Here is a 16825-nt window from a genome sequence, read left to right on the forward strand (position 1 = left end):
GGGCATGGGTGTATCCGGTTGGGACCGAGAGGGGGGCACCCCTTAGAGCGCGCAATAGAAATTTGATCCCATGCTACGCGAGGTTGTAGCCTCCCCACTTAGAGTTTTGCTTAACAAGTGTCGCGGGTGATTCCTGACACAAGTAATGTTAAGCTGGTGTGTGCAAGTCAGGCGTGTTGTCAACTAAAAGGCCGTAGACGGAATTAGTCCCGATGGACTACAGGAATCCGTTACTCATGGGTAAAGAGTACACCCTCTGCAGAGATTAAACCTATCTGAATAGCCGTGTCCATGGTTAAGGACTACAGTCTGGGATGGGTCAAGTGTCGGTCTTAGTGTCGGTCTTCGAAGGAGAAACTACTAAACCAGAATATTGATTATGACTTGTGATATATGATGGTTATGGTTATTATCATTATGGACTAACCGTTTGCATTGTTTGAAATAAGGAATATCCCTGGGACGGTACCGCCTCCTGGATATTCACTATGATTATGTTTTCATATAAGCCCCTTATGTGGCGTCGCTCAGACACCCGACTGCAGCACGTTTGTTATTTCATTTTCATATAAGCCCTTTATGTGGCGTCGCTCAGATGCCCGACTGTGGCAGGTTCATTATTTCATTTACATACAAGCCCTTTATGTGGCGTCGCTTAGACGCCCGACTGTGGCATGCTTGTTATTTTATTTACTTTATAAGCCCTTTATGTGGTGTCACTTAGGCGCCCGACTGTGGCATGCTTGTTATTTTATTTACTTTATAAGCCCTTTATGTGGTGTCGCTTAGACGCCCGACTGTGGCATGCTTGTTATTACCTTCTATGCCCTTTATGTGGTGTCGCTAAGACAATTGAGGCATGCTCACTTTTACTATCCTTTCGAGACGTCGCTTCAAACATCCGATCGGTGATTTTTATTACTATTCCGTCATTACCTATTCCTGTTGCATATAAATAACCTGCTTGCATGCATCGGGATTTTTTTTCATGAATGACATTTGGATTATAGAATATTTTTAGAGCATGAATATCATTTGCTATATTATACCCATGTTCATAATGTTTGCGAGTACATTCAAAAGTACTCATGGCTTGTCCCTGGCTATTGTCTTGGCCAGATTGCTTTCTTGGAGAGGAGCGTTGCGATGACAGCCTCGGAACCTAAGCAACGGTGATAGCAGCCTCGCGAAGATAGGAGTTAACCTGGTCAGCTGTTCCTGTGGGAAATGGAGTCCCATAGACCTTGGTGAACCACCAACCGCTTCCGCCATCGACCACTAGAAACCAATTGTTGTACTCACATACCCGAATGGTCTTGTACTGCACATTTTTTTTGCTTGAAATTTCTGTATCAAGTTGGTGCCTCTTCAGCTAACAGTAATCCTGGGGCTGGTGAGCACAACGGCCATTTTCTGGAAATTAATACCCGGAAAACCGGTCGCGACATATTAATGCGTAATTATGTATGCGCGGTACGAATATCGCCGTTGGGTTGGGATTGGGGTGGCCGCCGCATTGCTACGCGAGCTCAGATCACGCCAGGCGGTCTATTTGCTGATTGCCCCGAACGCGCTTGAAGGTGTCCGGGCTTTGAAGCGCCGAACTGGTTGATTGCCTTGAGACACTGCTTTGCGCTTCTGCTACGAGGGCCACGGTGTGCTCCTCAGTTCGGAGATAGCGCCCTGTGTTTCCATTGACTGTAATAACTCCGCGAGGCCCTGGCATCTTGAGCTTGAGGTTTGCATAATGTGGTACCGCATTGAACTAGCAAATGCGGTTCGCCCGAGCAGTGCGTGATAACCACTACGGAATGGGACTATATCAAAGATTAACTCTTCGCTTCAGAAGTTATCCGGGGATCCAAAGACCACTTCCAGTGTAATTGAGCCTGTGCAATCGGCTTCTACACCTGGAATGATGCCCTTAAAGGTGGTTTTTGTGGGTTTGATCCTTGAGGGGTGTAACGCCCCGAGACCGATGTGCCAGGTGTCATCGAGTTATTCACTGTTGTTGCGTTGTCTTTGCTTGCGTGTCATGCATTGCATATCATGTCATTATGTGCATTTCATTTGCATACGTGTTCGTCTCATGCATCCGAGCATTTTCCCCGTTGTCCGTTTTGCATTCCGGCGCTCCGTTCTCCTTCGGTGGTCATTTCTACCTTTCTTTTGTGTGCGGGTGTTAAACATTTCCGGATTGGACCGAGACTTTCCAAGCGGCCTTGGTTTACTACTGGTAGACCGCCTGTCAAGTTTCGTACCATTTGGACTTCGTTCGATACTCCAACGGTTAACCGAGGGACCGAAAAGGCCTCGTGTGTGTTGCAGCCCAACACCATTCCAATTTAGCACAAAACCCACCTAAACCCCTTCTATCATCTAGAGCGTTCGATCATGATCGCGTGGCCGCAGACCGCACCTCATTTGGACTCTCCTAGCTCCCTCTACCTATAAATATGTGATCCCCTCCGAAAATCATGGTGCAAACCCTAGCCCCGCTCCCTCTCGCGTCGCCGGACAAATATCCCCACGCCGGACATGTCCGCGCCGCCCTCCTCAGCCAATCACAGCCCCGCCACGTCACCACGCAGAGCCCCACTTCGCCGCCGCCGCCGGGGCCCAGATCCGGCCCGCCCCGGGGACGAATCGGGCCGCGCCGGGCCCGTGCTCCGCCGCCCGACCTCACCAGCGCCTCCACCGCGTCGCCCCTCGAACCCTACTGCCTCGCCACCGTCGACGAGCACCGTGCCGGAGCGCCGCCGTCCCGGTGAGCTCGTGCCTCCCCGTTGCCCTATCTCTGGCTTTCTCTCTCTCTCTCTCTCTCTCTCTCTCTCTCGATCTCTCCTCATCTCTCTCTCTGTACTTTGACAGGAAGCGCGCCGCCTCCCCGATCCGCTCCCGACGCCGTTTGGAGCTCCTCCGAGGACGGATCCGGCACCTTCTCCTCTGGATCCGTCCATTCCCGCCGATCCCTGCCATGCCCGCCTCACCAGAGACCTTCCCCGGCCGCCGTTGACCGCCATGGCCTCTTGCCTCGTGCAGTCGGGAGGAAGGAGACGACGAGGGGAGCGTCGCCCCTGGGCCCGACCTCGTCGAGGCCCATCTCCACCGTCCCAGCCTCGTCCTGCCTCTTCCCCCCCCTCATAGGCCGAAGCCCATGGGTGAGCCCCTCCTATTCCCCGCCCGTGCAATGAATAGTCCCCGAAATTCCCAGATTCATATGCATATGTTCATCGCATGGTAACTTTGCATCCGTAGCTCCGATTCATGCATACAGCATATCAAAATGTTCGTCTCAGAGAGTACATCATTTCATCTCATTGCATCATTTTCATTTGAGTTCATCTTGATGCCCGAAATGCTGTTAGAAGAGTGCTATGTGAGATAATTGTCAGATCTGATGCTCCATTTAGATATTTGTCATTTTTGCCATGATTATTGTGTGCATGATATGCCCATGAGCTCTACATAAGTTTTGTTAAGGGTTTTGTCATCTTTCCAGAGGTGCAACCCATGTATTTTTGGGATGTGTGTGGTGACTAGCACGAGCTTGCAAAGTGAGGCACTTGGTAATGCTGATTTCAGGGACTTAGCATTTCCACTAAGTCCTTGAGCTGTTTATCTCATTATGCCATATGTTCATGTTGTTTCCTAGTGATCCGTGCCTCTTTGAGGATGATCAGTAAGGATGTTTTGTTAATATTGTAGTGCTCTATACATCCATGTCCTTGGTTGTAATTATGGAACATCCTAGCTTGAGTCAATCGAGCTCTACTTTTGCTATTTCGTGAATCTGGGCAGATTGTCTACTTGTTAGCAATTTTGCCGAGGATGTTGTAGTTGATCTGTGCATTCTATGCTATTGTTCTTGACATGTCTAGCTTGCATTTTGTGTATTCTTGATGGATGTATGCTTAGTTGGTCATGACTTGCCCCGTAGTGAGTGCATCGAGCTCGTAAACATGCCTACTTGATATCTGTTTTCAGCATGCTCCAGTTTTCATTAAGTCTGTGATCTAATTATGTTTTTGCCATGTTCGCATGCTTGCAATTGTATTTTCTGATCCCTTTTGGCTCAAGGTCACTAAGGGACTTTTGTTAAGCTCTTTGAGTAGCTCCATGACATGCTTTACTTTGCCATGTTCAGGTCCGGTAGCGTGTAGTTTGGTTGCTCCGAAGAGTGCTACCTGATCTGAAATTCCAGACAAGTGTTAATTTCACTAAGTCTGAAATCTATTTGCCATATGCATTTTTGCCATGCTTGTTTGAACCTATTAATGGATGAATTGGCCGTATCTCAGTGTTCATCTTTTGTTAAGCATCATGAATGCATCCCTGCCATGTATTTTTTTGTCATGTTTGGGTGCTGTAGCATGTTCATCTTGTTGCATTTAGATGGCTACTTGCTGTAAATCGCAGAACGTGGTCATATTTGAATCGCTTGCCATTTCCAAACAGTAGCTGCGATTCCGGCGTTCTTTCTATCGTTTTCAAGTGATTTCATCTCATCTTTCCAGTGGCACACTTGGATTTCCATGTAGAGTCCAGGTTAATTCATTCCTTTGCAAATCATGCATATGCATCGCATACCGCATCCCGCATATCATACCATGTTCATGTGTTGGTTGTTTACTATGTTGTGTGCTTCTTTTCCGGTGTTTGCTTCTTCGGGTTGGTTCCGGTAATGCCGCGTTTGTGAGGACCCATTCGCCTACGTCCGTTTATCTTCTTCATGGACTCGTTCTTCTTCCTTGCGGGATCTCAGGCAAGATGATCATACCCTCGAAATCACTACTATCTTTGCTTTGCTTAGTTTCTCGCTCTTTTGCTATGCCTATGCTGCAATACCTACCACTTGCTTATCATGCCTCCTATATTGTTGAACCAAGCATCTAACCCACCTTGTCCTAGCAAACCGTTGTTTGGCTATGTTACCGCTTTGCTCAGCCCCTCTTATAGCGTTGTTAGTTGTAGGTGAAGATTGAAGTTTGTTCCTTGTTTGGAACATGGAGATGTTGTTCCTTGTTTGAACATGTTTACTTGTTGGGATATCACATTATATCTTATTTAATTAATGCATATATATACTTGGTAAAGGGTGGAAGGCTCGGCCTTATGCCTGGTGTTTTGTTCCACTCTTGCCGCCCTAGTTTCCGTCATATCGGTGTTATGTTCCCGGATTTTGCGTTCCTTACGCGGTTGATTTATAATGGGAACCCCTTGACAGTTCGCTTTGAATAAAACTCCTCCAGCAAGGCCCAACCTTGGTTTTACCATTCGCCACCTAGCCTTTTTCCCTTGGGAGTCGCGCATCCCGAGGGTCATCTTTATTTTAACCCCCCAGGCCAGTGCTTGTCTAAGTGTTGGTCCGAAATGGGAAGCCTGCGGGGCCACCTCGGGGAAACTTGAGGGCTGGTTTTACTCGTAGCTTTACCTATCCGGTGTTGCCCTGAGAACGAGATATGTGCAGCTCCCATCAGGATGTCGGTGCATCGGGCGGCTTTGCTGGATTTGTTTTACCATTGTCGAGGATGTCTTGAAGAACCGGGATACCGATCGCGATCGGAATGTCTCGGGAGGAGGTCTATTCCTTCGTTGACCGTGAGAGCTTGTCACGGGCTAAATTGGGACACCCCTGCAGGGATTTGAACTTTCAGAAGCCGTGCCCGCGGTTATGGGCAGATGGGAATTTGTTAACGTCCGGTTGTAGAAAACCTGAAGTTGACCTTAATTAAAATGAATCAACAGCGTGTGTTACCGTGATGGTCTCTTTTCGGCGGAGTCCGGGAAGTGAACACTGTGTTGGATTTATGCTTGACGTAGGTTGTTTTAGGATCACTTCTTGATCATACTTTTACCGACCGTGCTTTGCCTTCTCTTCTCGCTCTCATTTGCGTATGTTAGCCACCATATATGCTAGTCGCTTGCTGCAGCTCCACCTCATACTTTTTACCTTACCCATAAGCTTAAATAGTATTGATCGCGAGGGTTGAGATTGCTGAGTCCCTGTGGCTCACAGATACTTCCAAAACCAGTTTGCAGGTGCCGATTAGTCCGTGCAGGTGACGCAACCAAGCTCAAGGAGGAGCTCGATGAAGATCTTGTCCTTTGTGTTGTTTCGTTCTAGTTGATCAGTAGTGGAGCCCAGTTGGGGTCGATCGGGGACCTTTGTCGCATTTGGGGTTCTTCTTTTATTTTGGTTCCGTAGTCGGACCTTGATTGTACTTGGATGATGTAATGCTTTATTCATGTATTTGTTTGAAGTGGTGATTGTAAGCCAACTATGTATCTCTTTCCCTTATGTATTACATGGGTTGTGTGAAGATTACCTCACTTGCGACATTGCTTTCAATGCGGTTATGCCTCTAAGTCGTGCTTCGACACGTGGGAGATATAGCCGCATCGAGGGCGTTACAAGTTGGTATCAAAGCCTTCCCCGACCTTAGGAGCCCCACTGCTTGATCGTTTTTAGCGGCTGAGTTGTGTCTAGAAAAATGTTTTGAGTCATTTAGGAATTATATATCGGAGAGTTTAGGAATTATTTTTACTCCCCAGTGTCTTCATCGCTCTGGTAAGGCATCCTAACGTAGAGTTTTGACTCTTCTCTTCTCAAATTTCACCAAAAAAAATTTTAGGATCACGCGGGTATCTTGGAATCATTCCGATGGTTTTATGATGAGAACATTGTCTTGGTGCCTCCTGTCAGGGGTTTTGTGGAAGTGTCCCGGGGAGTTGAGCTCCGAGGTGTTGTCGTCATAATTTTATCGTTGCAGTTCTGGAATACCTGAGTTTAGTTCGCCGACATCGAAAATCTCTTTTATGCAGTTCATTGGTGAGATAACCTCGACGCCACCCAGTACTTGGGCGGGAGTTCGGGAGTATCGCCATAACTCGTATAACGGATGCTTTTCGAAGGTTGAGGTAGATGATTTCCGAAGGTTTCTTGGTTATGTGTTGAAGGATGGATACAGCTGGATGTAGGATTTGGTAGTCTTGGGTGAGATATTATGCTTCCCCTGTATCCCCAACACCTGATTGCATAACCGGAAAGTTTCGGGAGTTTCATAGGTGGGAAATCAAGTAGCTCTTAGGATATCTTTCTGACAGATGTATGATATGAAATTGGGGTTCGACGTCTAGTGGTCCGCCTATCCACGGTTGATTTTACAGTGGTCTCGTTGTGTCTTAAAGAGTCCTTGGCTATGCCGACTCGGGGACGCTTCGTATGTCATGTGCACTTCCTTGTACATGATGGTGTTGTACGATCGAGCCCGTGTAGGCCCCACCATGAAAACTTCGGACGAAATCTCTATCATATGTTTGTTCCGGCTTATTCTGCGAGCCAATCCATTGTTTTTGTTTTTTAGTTGTGGTATTCGAGTTGCTTCAATGTCAAGTGTTTGATTCCATACCTTTCCTAAATGGTGATCTCATATTCCTATGTGGATACTAATACTTCATGATAATCGATAGTGTCATGTCAATCCTTTTAACCGGTGTATCTCTCTTCAAGTGGATCCGATCATTTCACTATCAGCAAGATCTAGTATCAGTCCTCTCAACGGTGTTCATTTCATTCGTCCCAAGTTGCCTTTGTTTTTCCCACCCTCCCACCCTTTTTCTTCAAGGACTCAGATTTCTTAATCAAGTATCATCTCATTGATGAGAAGTCTCTCCATTCTTTTCCATCAATATTCTTATCCTGTGATTTTCATGAAGAGTCTAACGGAGATTCAAGTTCATCATTCTCCATTCTTTCCTTTTCCGGTGGATCCAATTCAAGCTTTCGGTGTTGATCATATTCTTTTCTCTATTTCAAATGCTTTTCTCGTGCCGGTGCACCTCACATTTAGTCATTTCTCGCTATTCATTTGTTTCGGAGTGCTGATAATATCTAAGAGGATTTGTGTCTCCATTGTCATTCCGTCCAAGATATTTCGAGATTGGTATCTCATTCAAGCCAGTTAATTCAACCGGTGCATTCTCTCTTTTAAATCATTCAACGGTGTTTGTTTTGAGTGGGCCCTAACCCACAGGTCTTTTCCCAGGATCTTTCCTGACTCTTCTTATTTTCCTGGAGCTATCCTCAAATTTCTTTTCGAAGTTTGACGTAAGAATGAATTGCAATCAGTCAAATGTCTTTCTCCAAGATCTTTCAAATTCATTTCATTGTTGATTCAACTTTTATATTCTTCTCTATTCTGGTGCCTAAATAATTCTTGGTGGTGTTTCTCGTTGTCATTCTCATCTTTTGGAGACCGAAGAAGAGTTTCTCTTTAATCTTGCTCCATTCTCTTCAAGATTCATGATGCTAGCTTGTTGCCATCCTCTCATAATTATTTTCGATTGTGAGAATCTTTTTTTCACCCATCAGGATATATTCAAGGGTATTTTCAGTTCGATTATCCGGAGCCCATCATTTCAGAAGACTTGTTTATTCTCAGCTTTCAGCTCTCGTCCACCTAATCTTACCGGTGCATCGTTCAAGTGTTCTCTAATCAGCTCGTCATCTCTTTGTTCTCATATATCTAAATTCTCTCAAGCATCTTCATTTATTTGCTAATTCTTCCCAGTGTTTTCTTTATCTTCTCTTCGTTCATTTTTAAGTCTTACGGTGTTTCATTCAAGATTCCTCTTCTTACGTTATCATACTCCCGTTCTTTCAAATTCTACCGGTGGTTCGTTGAAGACCTTCTCAAGTTGATGCCATATCTATCTTAATCATTTCTTAGAGAATAAGTAGTATGCCAAATCCATTGTTGGTCATCAATTTAATTGGTGAAGGATACGCATAACATAATTCTTACTCTTGTTTCACACAAGTGATTAATTCCTTATTCCGGAGGCTCATCAAATTCTTGCTTCCATTTGTTCATCTTTCTTTTCCGGAGTGCCAAGATTTCTCTTTATCTCGTTGCTAAGCTTCATCTAATCATTGCAAGGTTTTAACCTTATTTTTCTCATCTTTCTTTCCCTCCGATCATTCTTTTGTGTACCGGAGTTCTTCATGAAGGTTCTACATGATGGTTCATCTATGATTTAATTCATTCTCGAAGTGTTCATCGAGATTCTTTTCCAAGAAACTCAAGCTTTCTTCATATTGTAATCTAGAGTGCAATTCTTTCTTCCGTATCTTTGGAGGTGGTATTATGTCATTCTTGATAATTTGAGTTCATGTTTCATGATTCACATGTTATTAATAATGAGGTATTTTAAATCCATCAACCTCTTCTTTGGAGTTACTTTGGGTTATTTTTTTCACCTAAAGTTTTCCCTAGGGATTGTTGTTATCCATGGTGCTTATAAAGGACCCAAGTTTTTCTTCATCCTTTCCGGTGCGATATACTTTCTCGTCATTTTGCTCATATCCATCCAATTCTTTTCCCGTGAGTGGCAGGTTGTCACCTCATAATTTGAGATGTACTCCATCAGACCATATCAAACTTATTCTTTTCGTTGTTGGTTTTCAACAACTCCATTCTAGCATTTGTTGTAACCGTGCTCTCTCAAGATATTGTTTCCCTTCGTTCCGGAGGCAGTGTTTTGTAATGTCATCAAGTATCTTCTCGTCTTACCATGTTCTTATTCAATTTCTTTATTTTCAACCGGAGTGCTGCCCGAATTTGGTCTTCCTTGATTCCCTTCTTTAACCGGAGTGTTTTCAATATATATCTTGCCCTTCAACCTCAAGGTTTTCGCAATGTTCTTTGTCCCTCTTTTCTAACGGAGTGTTTTCAACTTCGTTCATCTCCGTTGTATTCTTTTCTCAAAATGGCTTAACCTTTTCAAGGTTCTTTGGTTTCACTCATTGGTCAAAGAAGCAACTTAGTTTTACCTCTTCTCTTTCTCTTCCGTTTTCCCTCCGATGCCATTCTAGATCTCGGGATGAGATCCTTTTGTAGTGGTGGAGTGTTGTAATGCCCCGAGACCGATGTGCCAGGTGTCATCCAGTTATTCGATGTTGTTGCATTGTCATTGCTTGCGTGTCATGCATTGCATATCACGTCATCATGTGCATTTCATTTGCATACATGTTTGTCTCATGCATCCGACCATTTTCCCCGTTGTCCGTTTTGCATTCCGGCGCTCCGTTCTCCTCCGGTGGTCATTTCTACCTTTCTTTTGTGTGCAGGTGTTAAACATTTCCGGATTGGACCGAGACTTGCCAAGCGGCCTTGGTTTACTACCGGTAGACCGCCTGTCAAGTTTCGTACCATTTGGACTTCGTTCGATACTCCAACGGTTAACCGAGGGACCGAAAAGGCCTCGTGTGTGTTGCAGCCCAACACCCTTCCAATTTGGCCCAAAACCCACCTAAACTCCTTCTATCATCTAGAGCGTTCGATCACGATCGCGTGGCCACAGACCGCACCTCATTTGGACTCTCCTAGCTCCCTCTACCTATAAATATGTGATCCCCTCCGAAAATCGTGGTTCAAACCCTAGCCCCGCTCCCTCTCGCATCGCCGGACAAATATCCCCGCGCCGTACATGTCCGCGCTGCCCTCCTCAGCCAATCACAGCCCGCCACGTCACCACGCAGATCCCCACTTCGCCGCCGCCGGGGCCCAGATCCGGCCCGCCCAGGGGACGAATCGGGCCGCGCCGGGCCCGCGCTCCGACGCCTGACCTCACCAGCGCCTCCACCGCGTCGCCCCTCAAACCCTGCTGCCTCGCCACCGTCGACGAGCACCGCGCCGGAGCGCCACCGTCCCGGTGAGCTCGCGCCTCCCCGTTGCCCTGTCTCTGGCTTTTTCTCTCTCTCTCTCTCTCCCGATCTCTCCTGATCTCTCTCTTTGTACTTCGACAGGAAGCGCGCCACCGCCCCGATCCGCTCCCGACGCCGTTTGGAGCTCCTCCGAGGACGGATCCGGCACCCTCTCCTCTGGATCCGTCCATTTCCGCCGATCCCTACCGTGCCCGCCTCACCGGAGACCATCCCCGGCCGCCGTTGACCGCCATGGCTTGCTGCCTCTTGCAGTCGGGAGGAAGCAGACGACGAGGGGAGCGTCGCCCCTGGGCCCGACCTCGTCCAGGCCCATCTCCACTGGCGCAGCCTCGTCCTGCCTCTCCCCCCCTCATGGGCCGAAGCCCATGGGTGAGCCCCTCCTATTCCCCGCCCGTGCAATGAATAGTTATCCAACGCTCACCTTTCAATCCTGTTTTTTTTCACTAAGTCCCCGAAATTCCCAGATTCATATGCACATGTTCATCGCATCATAACTTTGCATCCGTTGCTCCGATTCATGCATATAGCATATAAAAATGTTCGTCTTAGAGAGTACATCATTTCATCTCAATGCATCATTTTCATTTGAGTTCATCTTAATGCCCGAAATGCTGTTAGAAGAGTGCTACTTGAGATAATTGTCAGATCTGATGCTCCATTTAGATATGTCATTTTTGCCATGATTATTGTGTGCATGATATGCCCATGAGCTCTACATATGTTTTGTTAAGGGTTTTTCCATCTTTCCAGAGGTGCAACCCATGTATTTTTGGGATGTGTGTGGTGACTAGCACGAGCTTGCAAAGTGAGGCACTTGGTAATGCTGATTTCAGGGACTTAGCATTTCCACCAAGTCCTTGAGCTGTTTATCTCATTATGCCATATGTTCATGTTGTTTCCTAGTGATCCGTGCCTCTTTTGAGGATGATCAGTAAGGATGTTTTGTTAATCTTGTAGTGCTCTATCCATCCATGTCTTTTTTTGCAATTATGGAGCAATCTAGCTTGAGTCAATTGAGCTCTACTTTTGTTATTTCGTGAATCTGGGCAGATTGTCTACTTGTTAGCAATTTTGCCGAGGATGTTGTAGTTGATCCGTGCATGCTATGCTATTGTTCTTGCCATGTCTAGCTTGGATTTTGTTTATTCTTGATGGATGTATGCTTATTTGGTCATGACTTTCCCCGTAGTGAGGGCATCAAGCTCGTAAACATGCCTACTTGAAATCTGTTTTCAGTATGCTCCAGTTTTCACCAAGTCTGTGATCTGATTATGTTTTTGCCATGTTCACATGCTTGCAATTGTATTTTCTGATCCCTTTTGGCTCAAGGTCACTAAGGGTATTTTGTTAAGCTCTTTGAGTAGCTCCATTCAATGCTTTATTTTGGCATGTTCAGGTCCGGTAGCGTGTAGTTTGGTTGCTCCGAAGAGTGCTACCTGATCTGAAATTCCAGATAATCTGTTTGCCATATGCATTTTTGCCATGCTTGTTCGCACCTGTTAATGGATGAATGGGCCGTAGCTCAGTGTTCATCTTTTGTTAAGCATCATGAATGCATCCCTGCCATGTATTTTGTTGTCATGTTTGGGTGCTGTAGCATGTTCATCTTGTTGCATTTAGATGGCTACTTGCTGTAAATCGCAGAACATGGTCATATTTAAATTGCTTGCCATTTCCAAACCGTAGCTCCGATTCCGGCGTTCTTTATATCGTTTTCAAGTGATTTCATCTCATCTTTCTAGTGGCACACTTGGATTTCCAATTTGAGTCCAGGTTCATTCGTTCCTTTGCAAATCATGCATATGGATCGCATACCGCATCCCGCATATCATACCATGTTCATGTTTTGGTTGTTTACTATGTTGTGTGCCTCTTTTCCGGTGTTTGCTTCTTCGGGTTGGTTCCGGTAACGTCGCGTTTGTGAGGACCCGTTCATCTACGTCCATTTGTCTTCTTCATGGACTCGTTTTTCTTCCTTGCGGGATCTCAGGCAAGATGATCATACCCTCGAAATCACTACTATCTTTGCTTTGCTTAGTTGCTCGCTCTTTTGCTATGCCTATGCTGCGATACCTACCACTTGCTTATCATGCCTCCTATATTGTTGAACCAAGCCTCTAATCCACCTTGTCCTAGGAAACCGTTGTTTGGCTATGTTACCGCTTTGCTCAGCCCCTCTTATAGCGTTGTTAGTTGCAGGTGAAGATTGAAGTTTGTTCCTTATTTGGAACATGGAGATGTTGTTCCTTGTTGGAACATGTTTACTTGTTGGGATATCACATTATATCTTATTTAATTAATGCATCTATATACTTGGTAAAGGGTGGAAGGTTCGGCCTTATGCCTGGTGTTTTGTTCCACTCTTGCCGCCCTAGTTTCCGTCATATCGGTGTTATGTTCCCGGATTTTGTGTTCCTTACGCGGTTGGGTTATAATGGGAACCCCTTGACAGTTCGCTTTGAATAAAAATCCTCCAGCAACAACCTTGGTTTTACCATTCGCCACCTAGCGTTTTTCCCTTGGGAGTCACGCATCCCGAGGGTCATCTTTATTTTAACCCCCCTCGGGCCAGTGCTTGTCTAAGTGTTGCTCCGAAATGGGCAGCCTGCGGGGCCACCTCGGGGAAACTTGAGGGCTGGTTTTACTCATAGCTTGACCTATCCGGTGTTGCCCTGAGAACGAGATATGTGCAGCTCCCATCAGGATGTCGGCGCATCGGGCGGCTTTGCTGGATTTGTTTTACCATTGTTGAGGATGTATTGAAGAACCGGGATACCGAGCCTGATCGGAATGTCTCGGGAGGAGGTCTATTCCTTCGTTGACCGTGAGAGCTTGTCATGGGCTAAATTGGGACACCCCTGCAGGGATTTGAACTTTCGAAAGCCATGCCCGCGGTTATGGGCAGATGGGAATTCGTTAACGTCCGGTTGTAGAAAACCTGAAGTTGACCTTAATTAAAATGAATCAACAGCGTGTGTTACCATGATTGTCTCTTTCCGGCGGACTCCGGGAAGTGAACACGGTGTTGGAGTTATGCTTGACGTAGGTTGTTTTAGGATCACTTCTTGATCATACTTTTACCGACCGTGCTTTGCCTTCTCTTCTCGCTCTCATTTGCGTATGTTAGCCACCATATATGCTAGTCGCTTGCTGCAGCTCCACCTCATACTTTTTACCTTACCCATAAGCTTAAATAGTCTTGATCGCGAGGGTTGAGATTGCTGAGTCCCTGTTGCTCACAGATACTTCCAAAACCAGTTTGCAGGTGCCGATGAGTCTGTGCAGGTGACACAACCAAGCTCAAGGAGGAGCTCGATGAAGATCTTATCCTTTGTGTTGTTTCGTTCTAGTTGATCAGTAGTGGAGCCCAGTTGGGGTCGATCGGGGACCTTTGTCGCATTTGGGGTTCTTCTTTTATTTTGGTTCCGTAGTCGGACCTTGATTGTACTTGGATGATGTAATGCTTTATTCATGTATTTGTGTGAAGTGGCGATTGTAAGCCAACTATGTATCTCTTTCCCTTATGTATTACATGGGTTGTGTGAAGATTACCTCACTTGTGACATTGCTTTCAATGCGGTTATGCCTCTAAGTCGTGCTTCAACACGTGGGAGATACTGCAGGATCTGTTGTGCCATCGTATGATTCAATGTTTACAGGTTTGAAACCTTCTGGGAATTGACGTTCCATTACTTCATCTGTAAAGCATAAGGGGTGTGCGGCGCCTCTGTATTGGGTTATATCTCGACGCAGCTCGAATGGGTCTTGCCCGCTGTGTTCGGCCCGGCCGGATTTGCTTTTACTGTATCTGGTGTGACGTTTGTCGTCTCACTAAGTGGTGCGCCCCCGTGATCCATAGATTGATCTTGAATGCTTTGCCTTGTCCTCCATTATGTTTTGCAGGTCTCGCGTATCTCCCCATGCCTTTTTATTTGAATGGCGTTGGGGTGGGGGCTGAGCTTTTGGCTGGAATGGCTCTCTATCGCGGCCACGAGGTGGCCGATTCGCCGTATCATACGCTTCTTCCTCCAGTCGGGGTAGTAACCTGCGCCTTGGGTAACTCTTGGAGGGGCGCTCGAGTTTATATTCCTCGGCCGCGAGGACTTCAGTCCATTTGTCAGCTAGCAGATCTTGATCAGCTTGAAGCTTCTGCTGCTTTTTCTTCAGGCTATTTGCCGTGGCCATAAGCCGGCGCTTGAAGCGCTCTTGTTCGATGGGATCCTCTGGGATGGCGAATTCATCGTCGCCGAGGCTTGCCTCATCTTCGGAGGTGGGGATGTAATTGTCATCCTCCTCCTCTCCATCTGTCGCTCTCTCAGGAGAGCTGGCTCCTTCATCCTCCTGCTCTAAATCTTGCTGGAGGGGATTGTTGTTGTCTTCGGCACTATCCGGAGTATTATTATCTCCTGTGCCGGTATCACCACTTTTGCTTTGGCGGGACTTAGAGCGGCACCGCTGACGTTGGCGCTTGGGTTGCTTCTTGGAGGGGTCATCCTCTGCTATCTCGTCGCCATTGCCTTCGTTGGGTGTATCCACGATGTATATGTCATATGATGATGTGGCTTTCCAGTGCCCTATAGGTGCTGGATCATGTTTGTCTCCGACATCATCGTCCATACCGTCGATGTCTTCGGAGTTGAAGTCGAGCATGTCAGTTAAATCATCGACAGTGGCTACGAAGTGAGTGGTGGGTGGGCGTCGAATTTCTTCGTTGTCCGCATCCCAATCCTGTTGGCCATAATCCGGCCAGGGCTCTCCTGACAAAGAGAGAGATCTTAGTGAATTCACCATGTCGCCGAATGGCGAGTGCTGAAAGATATCCGCGGCGGTGAATTCCATGATCGGTGCCCAATCGGATTCGATTGGCAGGGGCGCGGGCGGTTCGGAGTCAGAAAGAGAGTCCAGCACCTTGGAGTCACGGGCTACGTGGAGGATTATACTGGTGTTTGGCTCGATCACCGTTGAGACTGCAGCCCCTGAGGCGGTGTCTAACAACCCGTCCTCGATTGGCGTAGTTGGCTCCGAGCTAAGGGTCGGAGCTGATGCGGGCGCGGCCTCTGGGGTACCGTTCGGCGGTAGAGCTAGGTCATACCCATCGCGACAGTGCGGCGCGCCCGGCTATGGCTCGAATCCGTCGAAGATCAAGTTGGCCGTGTAGTTCAAACATCCAAATCCGACCTGATGGCCAGGGGCGTAGCTTTCAATCTGCTCCAGATGGCCAAGCGAATTAGCCCGCAGTGCAAAGCCACCGAATACGAAGATCTGTCCAGGGAGAAAAGTCTCACCCTGGACCGTATCGCCATCGATGATAGTAGGAGCCATCAAGCCTAACGGCGACGACACAGAGGAACTCTCAATGAAAGCACTAATGTTGGTGTTAAAACCGGCGGATCTCGTGTAGGGGGTCCCGAACTGTGTGTCTAGACCGGATGGTAACAGGAGGCAGGGGACACGAACTTTTACCCAGGTTCGGGCCCTCTTGATGGAGGTAAAACCCTACATCCTCCTTGATTAATATTGATGATATGGGTAGTACAAGAGTAGATCTACCACGAGATCAGAGAGGCTAAACCCTAGAAGCTAGCCTATGGTATGATTGTTGTTGTCCTACGGACTAAAACCCTTCGGTTTATATAGACACCGGAGAGGGTTAGGGTTACACAAGGTCGGTTACAAAGGAGGAGATATCCATATACGTATTTCCTGGCTTGCCTTCCATGCCAAGTAGAGTCCCATCCGGACACGAGACGAAGTCTTCAATCTTGTATCTTCATAGTCTAACAGTCTGGCCAATGGAGATTGTCCGGCTGTTCGGAGACACCCTAATCCAGGACTCCCTCAACGACCATCACTGAAGACCCCGTGGACGTCAAGTTCCGTGTCATGACCCCGAACATCTACGGACATGAACCACTACTTCCCTCGACGACACATGAACGACTACTTCCCTTGACGCACTCGATCCGCCTCGAATAGCATGCTTCGAAGGTATAACCACCGAGACGACGCCTGTGAACGAATGCATGTGTGTTGTATGAAATGCTCGCATTTGCACCATGCCCGACATGTTTCTTGCATGTTCCCCGTTGCCATACC

The sequence above is a fragment of the Triticum urartu genome, chromosome 4A (assembly GCF_056163025.1).
Source record: "Triticum urartu cultivar PI428250 chromosome 4A, HENAU_Tu73, whole genome shotgun sequence".
In the NCBI taxonomy this organism is placed as follows: domain Eukaryota; kingdom Viridiplantae; phylum Streptophyta; class Magnoliopsida; order Poales; family Poaceae; genus Triticum; species Triticum urartu.